The following is a 10764-nucleotide window of genomic DNA, read 5'->3' as shown; positions in this document are numbered from 1 at the left end:
ACGGGGTTTTGATCCTACTTCATGTTCTGGCTTTGTGGGAGCCTAGCCAGTTTGGATGTTCACCTTCCTAGACCAGGATGGAGTGGGTAGGACCTTGGACTTTCCACAGGGCAGGGAACTTTGACTGCTCTTTGGACTGGAGAGGGAGGGGGAGATGAGTGGGCGGAGGGGAAGAATGGTGGGATTAGGGGGAGGGAAATGGTAGGCTGGGAGGAGGCGGAAACTTTTTTTTTCTTTTCTCAATAAAAAAAATTAAATCAAATAGAAGTCAATAACTTAAATTGACCCATAAAAATGAAAAAATTTAAATAATAATAAAAATCCTTTCAGCCAAGAAAAATCCAGGAGTAGTTGGATTCACAGAATGATCAGGCATTCATAGAAGGCCTACACATAGTTCTTAAACTGTTCAAAAAAATCACGCAGAAGAATTCCCAAACTCCTCCCACAAAACCAGTATCACTCTAATATCCAAACCACAACAATAAAAGAAAACTACAAGCTGATATTCCTAATGAATATAGACTCAATACCCCTCAATAAAATACTTACAATCAATATACAGACATGAATCCCAAACATTGTTCATCATGATCAAGTTGGCCTTATCTCTGAAATGTGGGCATAGTTGAATATATGCAAATTTATAAATGTAATAAGCCACATAAGTGAGATTAAAGACAAAAATCACATGATTCACTCAATAAATGCAGAAAACAGTCTTGGGCAAAATCCAACTTGTTTTCATGATAAAAGTCTGAGAATATGTATGATTACCAGGAGCATACCTCAATATAGTAAAATGTGTATACAAGCAGCCAACAGCCAGTATAATTCTAAATCCATGGTTCTCAACCTTCCTAATGTTGTGACCCTTTTATCCAGTTCCAGCCATAAAATTGTTTTTGTTGCTACTTCATAACTGTAATTTTGCTACTGTTATGAATTATAATATGAATATCTATCTAAAATGTAGGATGCCTGATATTTGACCCAAGTAAAAGAGTCATTCGAGCCCCCCCACACAAAGGGGTCATGACCCACATCTTGAGAACCTCTGTTCTAAATACAGAAATGCTTGAAGCAATCTAACTGAATTTAGGAACAAGACAGTGACATCCATTATCCCCACTCCTTTTCAACGTTGTATTCAAAGTATTAGATGGAGCAATGGAGCAAAATAAAGAAATTGAAAGGATACAAATAGGGAAAGAAGTAGCAAAACTATCCATGTTTACAGATGGAATGATACTAAACAGTTTCAAGACCCCAAACCCACAAACATTTACCAGAAAATTTATAGAAATGATAAATTCAAGAAAGTGATAGACTACTCAAAGGGCAATACCAATAGCTTTTCTATAAACACCAATAAAAATACAGAGAAGTATACACTCCTATTAACAATAGCCATGATGAAAATAAAATGTCTAGAAATAAATAATGTTATAAATTATTTATAATATTTATTTATATAAATAAATAATCACAGATGTGTTGGACCTCTATAATAAAAAAAACTTTAAGGTTCAAAATAAAGAGATAAAGACATGAAAAGTTGAAAGATATCCCATACTCATGATAGGTAGAATTAACATTGTGAAGATGATGAGGCTATCTAAAGTTATTTACAGATTCAATGCAATTCCAATCAAAATCTCCATCTCATCCCTCATAGAAACAGAAAAATAAACTAACCTAAAATTCATATGATCCCTCAAAAGTCACCAAATATTGTGTTCAGTCAAAATATTCCTGAACACAAACACCAATGTAGAAGTATTATAACACCAAATATTGAGATATATTATAACAACTCAAAAAAAAAACAGATTCAAAGCAGCAACAACAACAACAAATGACTCATCCAGCAAGCGGGCCTGGGAGTTGGATAAAAAGTTCCCAGAAGTGAAAAAAATGACTAAGAAATATAAACAAACATGTTCATCATCCCTAAAATTAGGGAAATTTAAATCAATACAAATTTGAGATTTCATCTTACCTCTGTCAGAATGGAAAAGATGAATGGAACAGCTGACAGAAAATGTTGGAGGGGTTGCAGGAAAAAAGGAACTTTCATTCACTGTTGTAGGAATTCAAAGTGTTGAAGCAACTATATAAATCAGTGTGTGTTTCCGAAAGACTGAAAACAAATCTACTATATGACACAACTGTTCCAGTCTTGACATATGCCCAAAGGACTGGACAGCATATTCCACAGGTATATGCTCAGATATATTCACCGATGCTTCATTCATAATTGCTATGGAATGAAAACAACCTCTATGTCCTTCAACCAACTAATGAATTGTGAAAATGTGGTACATATCAAATCCTATTCATCCATAAAGAAAAATGAAAACATGAAATTTGCAGGTAAATGGATGAATAAAGAAAAGATAATATTCTGGGAAATAACCTGGAACTAGAAATAGAAATGTCACATGTCCTTTCTTATTGGAGGCTTATAGCTCCAAATGTTCAGATGTGATAATATAGCATATAGATGTGAATATATATGTATGTATGTATGTATGTATGTATGTATGTATATATATACATATATCTTGAAAAGTAAAATGGGCCATTGCCAGAATAGAGGGGTTGAGGAGCAATAGAGAGGAGAATACAAAGATATAAATCATTTGATCAGGGAAATCAGAAAGGGGGCTCCATAGGAAAGGCGAGGCAGATAAATATGCAAGAAGATAAGAAGATCTTAACTGAGAATAGTGGGATAGAAGAAGTGATCTCATAAGAGGAATGGGGAAAGAGGAACTCCTTATGGAGTGCTGGTTGCTAAACAAACACAGAAGAAGGTAGAACAAGAATAAGAGGTATCATCAGAATATAAATGATCTGATTGGTAAAATGGGAGATCCCTAAGGAGAGAGAGGTAAATAAAACAAGTGGTAAGGAAGAACATAAATTTGTACTGTTAGGAAGGGAGGGGGTATCTGGAAGAATCTTTTACACAGCGGTGTAAAGACTTTCAAAACATATTGTATGAAAATATGTACTAAAAATGCTCCTAGGTATATGTAAATAATTATCCAAATCAGCATGAGTATAAATTAAAATACTATTTTAAAACAAAGCTGAGGCACAAACATAAAGCTGTAGAGTTAATACCATTGTTGAAGATACAATAACATCGTCAATATCTTTTCTCTCCTGAGTTATTCTAATGTGTAAAAAAATGTACTGCTAGTGCTTACCTAGCATGCAGGAAGCCCTGAGATCAACATTACACAAGTAGTTATGGTGATACATGCTTGTTATCCCAAAACAAGGGTGGGGGTCTAGGGAAGAAATTCAAGGTCATCTTCTGCTCAATAGTGAGTTGATCCTGGGATACATAAGACCATGCATTATCTGTTGTGTCATAAGATGTGATTTTCTCACATTTAATCTTCTTTTAGATTCACTAACACATCTCAAATGACAGGTTTTTACTCTAGTACCTCTAGGTTTAGAACAAGTTCTGCAGCTTCAACAGCACACATATTTTGTGTCCAAGGTGAGCAGCATCTTCTACATTTAGGACAACAAAATTGCTTCTGTACATTGTCATGTCTTAGATTCTATTTTAGTTTTCTTCACAGACATGCTCCGAAGTCCTCCTCCCAAATTATTAAAGATTTTCAAGTTGATAATTAAAACTAAGCACCCAACTCTACCTACTGTCAAGTTGACAATGACACAGGTTTGTTTTTTTTAATTTATTTATTTATTAAAGATTTCTGTCTCTTCCCCGCCACCACCTCCCATTTCCCTCCCTCTCCCCCAATTAAGTCCCCCCCTCCTCAGCCCGAAGAGCAATCAGGGTTCCCTGCCCTGTGGGAAGTCCAAGGAACCCCCACCTTTAAAGACCTGAATTGTGAAATTTCAAAAGGAAGCAAAGATCCTTTCTGCAATGTATCAGGATTAAGAATTAGTTCTAGCTGAAAAATTTAGGACTGAGGATCAGTTATGTTTTCTATGAGACCAACAGTACTGAGGTGAAATCTTCTGTGACTCGTTAGGACAATAAGAAGGGGGTCAACACACAAAAGCTGTAGTCAACGGAGGGCAATGCTACCTCAGGATGAAGAACAGCCACACCTCATCTATCTTTGGAGAGAACATTGATAACTCTCAGAAAAATCTGTAAATCTGTCTTTTTGTCTGTCTGTCTCTTAATCTAGGGCCTTGTTATGGTTCTTAGTAATGACTGCCACTTGTTTAGACAGTTGAGTAGTTTCCAAGAAATTTAGAAATTTTGTTTATATATAATTTCTATTTATTCTTCTCTTATGCAATACGTCTTGAGCACAACCTTCCCTCTGTCCACTTCTCCCAGTTCCCTACCCCACATCTCCCGCAGGTCCATTTCTCCTCTGTTCCCTTCAGAAAACAGCAGGCCTCCAAAGGATATCAATTTAAAATGTCATAATAAGTTGTGATAAGACTAGAAATACATTCTCATATAAAGGCTGGATGCGGTGACACAAATGGAAGAAAGGGTCCAAAGAGCAGGCAAAAGAATCAGAGATGTGGGTTATTAATCGTCGTCACTCTTTTCTGATGGCATAAGGAGTAAATAAGATCATGAAAGCATACTTCAAATTAATTTTCATAGAAATCTTTTCACCTTTATGCAGAATAAGTCCCATTGTTAAGGCTATTTGTTTGGCATTTTGGACAGAAGAAGGGGGTGATGGAGATCTTTCAGGCATTATTCGCTGACTGACCATTGCATATTTATTTGCAACATTACTGTCTTCACTAGCAAACCACATCTCCTCTGGATTGACTAGGGGCTGCTCGCTTACATCAGCCAAGATCAAAGAGGTACAGAAGGTGATCTCAGTGCACAAGCAATCAGATCCGAGGTTAAATGTAGAGTGCCCATGTTTTTATAGTTATCTCTTGAGTTTTCTAGGAGGGTTGCTTGATATTTTATTAGTATACTTCTAGTTAGTTATGAAAGCCCAATTAATTCTAGTTTGGTTTTTATCTGATGGAATTTGAGGGATTCTAATTTTCCCCAATGCAAGCTTAGAATTTCCTACTATTATCAGTGTTGTGGCAACTATAGCTCTTATAAGGGCCACAATGATGCTAATATATTCAGATTTTTGCAAAAGAGGCTATAGGTTTCAGTTTTATTCCAAGGTTTTTTTTTCTCCTGCCACAAATAACAAGAAGCGGATATGGGACATGCTCAATGCTGTGACTTCCATAAAATCCCACTTTATCTGACTAAAGAATCATTTCAGTTGATCATCCCAGTTACAGAGGTGTTTTGAGATTGATATAGGTTTGGGAGTCTGTATTTGGTAATATCCACTCATGTCTTGAAAGGATCAAAGATTGTCTTTGGTTCAAATACTTAAATGATGACTATAACTTGAGATGAGAATACTTTCGTGCCAAAAAAAAATATATCCCGGATGTAGTGTTTTTTTCATGTTATCTAGAATTCTATTAGGAAACCTAGTAGCCTCAACTGGTCAGAAAGGTTAGGGTTCTAACGCTATTTTCATCTACTCTGACTCTGGTAGCATACATACTAAATATCATATAGATATAATGTGTTATAATAACTCCCAAGGCAAAATTAGGCCCATGAGATTTTTTCAAAGAAACTAATAAAAAGCAGGGACTGTCTCTGTACACTTTCAGGAGGACTATCCAAATGCATTGCTGGTGAACTCCAATGGAAGCAATCTCACATCCCAAAGCAAAAGCTACCATGAGTCAGAGTTTAAAGGAATGTAAAAAAAAAAAAAAAGGCGTCTTTTACTTCTAACACCTTGTACCATTTAGCAGATTCAGCATGAGAAGTTAGGATTATGCACCAGATGATCAAGGGGTTACCACTTTTCTGGGAACCCTGAGGTTCTTTCTCTACTACATGGTATTTTCCACTTAAGCTCATTACTGGAAGGATTTTGGACATTACAGGTCTGCTGCTAATTGAACTGGTTTTCACTCCATATCTTGTTCAGTTTTCTTTCCTGTACAACCCATTACCACCATCATTATGAGCAGGGCCCTCCTAGAGCAATCATTTATTAAGAAAATGCATCACACACATGTTATATTGGCTAGTTTTCTCAACTTGACACAAACAGGAGTAATCAAAGAGAAGGGAGCCTCAGTTAAGTAAATGTGTCTAGAACATCAGGCTGTAGGGAAGCTTGTAGAGCATTTTCTTAATTATAGATTCATGAAGGTGAGCTGAATCTATTATCAGCAGGGTCATCCTTTGGCTGGCAGTCCTGGGTTCTATAAGAAAGCAAGCTGAGCAAGCCAGAGGAATCAAGCCAGTAAGCAGCACTCCTCTGTAGTGTCTCTATTAGTTCCTGCCTCCAGGTTCCTGCCCTGTTTGAGTTCCTATCCTGACTTCCTTGGATGACAAACAGTGATCTGGAAGGGTAAGCCAAACAAACCCTTTCTTCCCCCAAGTTGCTTTTGGTTATGGTTTTCCATCACAGCAGTAGGAACCCTAACTAAGAAACATAGCCACAAGTCAGTCTGACAGAGGCAGTTCCTCTATCTCAGGTTCTCTCTTCACAGATGACTTGAGTTTGTATAAAGTGGAAAAACCCTGACCAGCACACACTGTATGAGTAGTCTACTGTGGAATTGGGTGAGGTCTCAGAGAATAAATGGACCTTCAAGAAAATAAAGGGGCACAAATATCCACCAATATAAAGCCAGTGGAGCTAGGTAACAAAGTGACTGCCAGGAGGAAAACAGCCAGTAAGGACTGAGCATGCCTCATGCTGCATTCTAAAAATGTTACAAAACAAAGTATATTGAAGTTCACATGGATAAAACACGTTGTCAGAAATTGATAGCCAAATAATATAACATTTTATTTGAGGCAGGTAGAAAGGGTACAGGCAAATCATGACGTGCCATATATTGATCATTATTAGGGCTAAAAGCATAATCTATACTTGGAATGCATTTATTTATTATTGATTTACACTTAAGGAAAAACATAGGGAGGGAACCTGAAATGACCCTATCCTATAGCCATACTGATGAATATCTTGCATATCACCATAGAACCTTCATCAGGCGATGGATGGAAATAGAGACAGAGACCCACATTGGAGCACCGGACTGAGCTCCCAAGGTCCAAATGAGGAGCAGAAGGAGGGAGAACATGAGCAAGGAAGTCAGGACCACGAGGGGTGCACCCACCCACTGTGACAGTGGGGCTGATCTATTGAGAGCTCACCAAGGCCAGCTGGACTGTGACTGAAAAAGCATGGGATAAAACCGGACTCTCTGAACATGGCGGACAATGAGGGCTGATGAGAAGCCAAGGACAATGGCACTAGGTTTCGATCCTACTGCATGAACTGGCTTTTTGGGAGCCTAGCCTGTTTGGATGCTCACCTTCCTGGACCTGGATGGAGGGGGAAGGACTTTGGACTTCCCACAGGACAGGGAATCCGGACTGCTCTTCAGACTCCAGAGGGAGGGGGAATGGAGTGGGGGAAGGGAAAGAGGAGTGGGGAGAGGGGGAGAGGAGAGGGAGAGAGGAGTTGGGGGAGGGGGAAAGGAGTGGGAGGAGGGGAAGGGAAATGGGAGGCATGGAGGAGGTGGAAATTTTTTCAACAAAATAAATAATAATAATAATAATAACAAGAAGAAGAAGAAGAAGAAGAAGAAGAAGAAGAAGAAGAAGAAGAAGAAGAAGAAGAAGAAGAAGAAGAAACATAGGACCTTCTACATGCTGAGAAAGCTCCCATCTATGTTAAAGCACCTCAGCCCTTGACCATTTATATACTTATAGCATAGAGATTGTTTCATGACTTCAATATCAAGAAATAGATGAAAAGAGAAAAAAGAAAAACATGAAATAAAGAGTTAAAATGTACTGGACAACATAGCAACTAATTTGTGTTTTCTCTTAACTTTACAAATTAACTGTTATAAGAACTAAACATTAGCTCTGCCTTCTTTGCATGCATTGAACCATGAAGTAAACAAGTAGCCAGACTGAGTGAGATAAAATTGAAAAAATCTTCTTAGCTAAATAGAAACACATTAGAAAGTGACCCTGGGATCCTAATTTATGTTGGATGCTAAAGAGGGCCATTAGAAGATGAAACCATTAGTTATCTGGACAAACCCTGAGTGCTGTGTTACAGTTAGATTAAGGTGTTTAGAGGTATTAAGCTTTCCCTTCATGGAGCCACAGACTAATGCATCAAACCTGGAAGTACTAAAATGATAGGTCCCTGGTGGCATCTGATACACCATAATCAGAGAAAAATATATGACTCTACCCAGGTCTTCCTCGAAAACCTCAGGTTGAGTTAATTAACTAACAGGACAACTGACCCACTTTGTTAAAAATTCATTGACATAGCTGAATGATGATGGTGCACTCGGGAGGCAGAGGCAGGCGGATCTCTGTGAGTTTGAGGCCAGCCTTGTCTACAAGACTAGTTCCAGGACAGCCTCCAAAGCTACAGAGAAACCCTGTCTCCAAAAAAAAAAAAAATTTCATTGAGCAGAGGCAGAAAGGATGGCACAAAAACATACTTACATGCAAATGTACAGAAAATTATGACCCAAAAGGCAGTATGAGTACATTGTACGTGACAAATAAATTGCAGGAAAACGTGTATGGGGAGAATGCGGTGAACCAAATTAATCTGAGTTGAATAGTTCCATTTGAAGGGAGGCTCTTAAGACCCAGGAAGTAACTTATTCAAACGTCTTAAGAGGCCCTGAAGTTTATCATTTTCAGCGCCCTCATTCCCCAAAATTACACATACGGTAGGGACAGACAGGGAAAGGAAGGAGACTGCCAAACGTGTTGGGTCACTTTCATGAACAGAGGACAATACTGGAGAGGGTTTTTCTGTGATGGAGCTGTCTTTGAGTTATTCCTGATCCTAAAAGTAGTCTTTCACTACAGGTCATCTCACTGATTCTCCTAGTTGTATCTAAATAGAATAGTTTTATTGCTTTCAATACCCTCTCGGAAGTAAATTTTGCTCATATATCCCCAAGAAGTGTCTGTCATACAACAGAGAGTGGCATGAAAAATCCTGATGCTGCACCAAGAGGGGATACTTATTATGCTTAGAAGATGTAAAGAAAATACCCACTTTTTACAAGATAGTATGGGATAATATGGGCATGAAAGGATAGGATGAGTTTAAAATACTTAGAGAAAAGAAAACTGGACTTAAAGGACTGAATGAGAGAGCGTGAAAACATGGGAAAGTCATCAAAATTAATAAATCTCATCATGGATGGGGAGATTTCTTATGGCAGTCTCTCAACATCAACAATTTGGGGAAATTTCATAAAAAGGGGGGTTGTTATTATCATGACATGAGAAACAGGCTCAGTATCGAGTTTTTTTTTTAATTTTGTTTTTGTTTGGTTGTTTTTTATGGACTAGAAGATTATGTGAGAAATTAAAGAATTCTAGCACTCATTTCCATACATACTATGTTCCTGAATTATTTACTTTTAGCAATATTAATTAAAATCCAGAACTCATAAGACTAAGTGGGCAGGAATTTATTTAATGAAAATCCATAAGTCACTCAATGAACTGAAGCAGCCAAGACAGGATATGTAACTGGAGGCCACCTGTCATTCTTGAGATAGTTTCTGAAACTGGGAATTTTAGGCATGGGGTATTTGAAGAATATCTGTGATTACTCCTTGTAATTTTGGATTTTCAAGTGTATGTAAGTTGAAAAATTACATTTAAATGACAGAATATTTTCCGGAATGCCGCGGAAGAGTAAAAGAAAGAGAAGTTATGCCACCCACTAGAAATAGAAAGGAAGAAAGGGTTGCCATTGCCAGTGCAGTGCCAACCTTCTGGATATCTGGGAAAGAAGGAGTGTGGAAAGATGGGGGGAAGTCAATCCCATCGTTGCGAATGATGGATAAATAGTTGAACAAGGTGGACAGGAAGACAAAACTGCTAGCAATGATGTTCAGAATCCCTGGCAGGATGAATGGATTGTAGGTGTCTTTCTTCCGGAGTCTCCCTGAGTACAATTTCCAAAAAGCCACAATGACAGTGACTGTGGCAATCATGCCGAGAAAGCTGGAGATCAGTAGCAGGTGTTGAGCCACTCGAATATCCAAAGGGATGAAGCTGTCCTGGTAGGTATATTTGTAACACACTTTGGAAATGTTGGAATTGCCTTCCTAGTGGTAAATGCAGGTTTTCCACATCCCCACTAAAGTCATTCTGGGCTTGGAATCCATGGGCTCCTGAAAACACCACACTCGCCACTGCGAGAGGCACATAGAGACACTGCACAGGATCCATGCTAGTGTAGTCAAAGCAAAGCCTCCTAGCTGCCAGATGGCAGGCCTGCTGGCCATCACAATGGTGACACTGAACACCAGGCAACTGCAAAGAAACACAGGACATCATGAGGATGGATTCTTCAGGACTGGAAGATTATCCCCTGTGGATAAGGGGAGAAGGGTGTTGTTGAGCAGATGGACTTTTGACCAGGAAAGCTCCTGCAGGGAGTGTGTTCTGATCAAACCCAGAAGGGCTTGCTCTGTGTCAACATTTACTAGCAGGTTGATAATCCACACACAATCTAAGTTTTCCTTTTTACACTATTTATGGACACATAGTGAAGTGTGGCCCCAAATATTTAGCCATCCACCCCACCCCCATCCACTCCTCAGAGAGGGTTAGGAACATTGCTTTGGGGAAGGTCCAAGGCCATCCCTACTATGTCTAGGCTGGGCTAAGTATTCATT

At 38.5% G+C, this 10764-nt stretch overlaps 2 pseudogenes; both read right to left on the bottom strand.

Annotated features, from left to right (window-relative positions):
• Window positions 1–4781, bottom strand: part of LOC101982695 — an 11719-nt pseudogene extending 6938 nt beyond the window's left edge.
• A 4957-nt stretch (window positions 4782–9738) lies between these two features.
• LOC101982405 lies at window positions 9739–10371 on the bottom strand (annotated as a pseudogene).
• Between the last annotated feature and the right edge of the window lie 393 nt (window positions 10372–10764).

The sequence above is a fragment of the Microtus ochrogaster genome, chromosome X, assembly GCF_000317375.1.
Source record: "Microtus ochrogaster isolate Prairie Vole_2 chromosome X, MicOch1.0, whole genome shotgun sequence".
Lineage (NCBI taxonomy): Eukaryota > Metazoa > Chordata > Mammalia > Rodentia > Cricetidae > Microtus > Microtus ochrogaster.
Note: the sequence above shows the minus strand (reverse complement) of the source record. Positions and strands in the feature narration are given on the sequence as shown.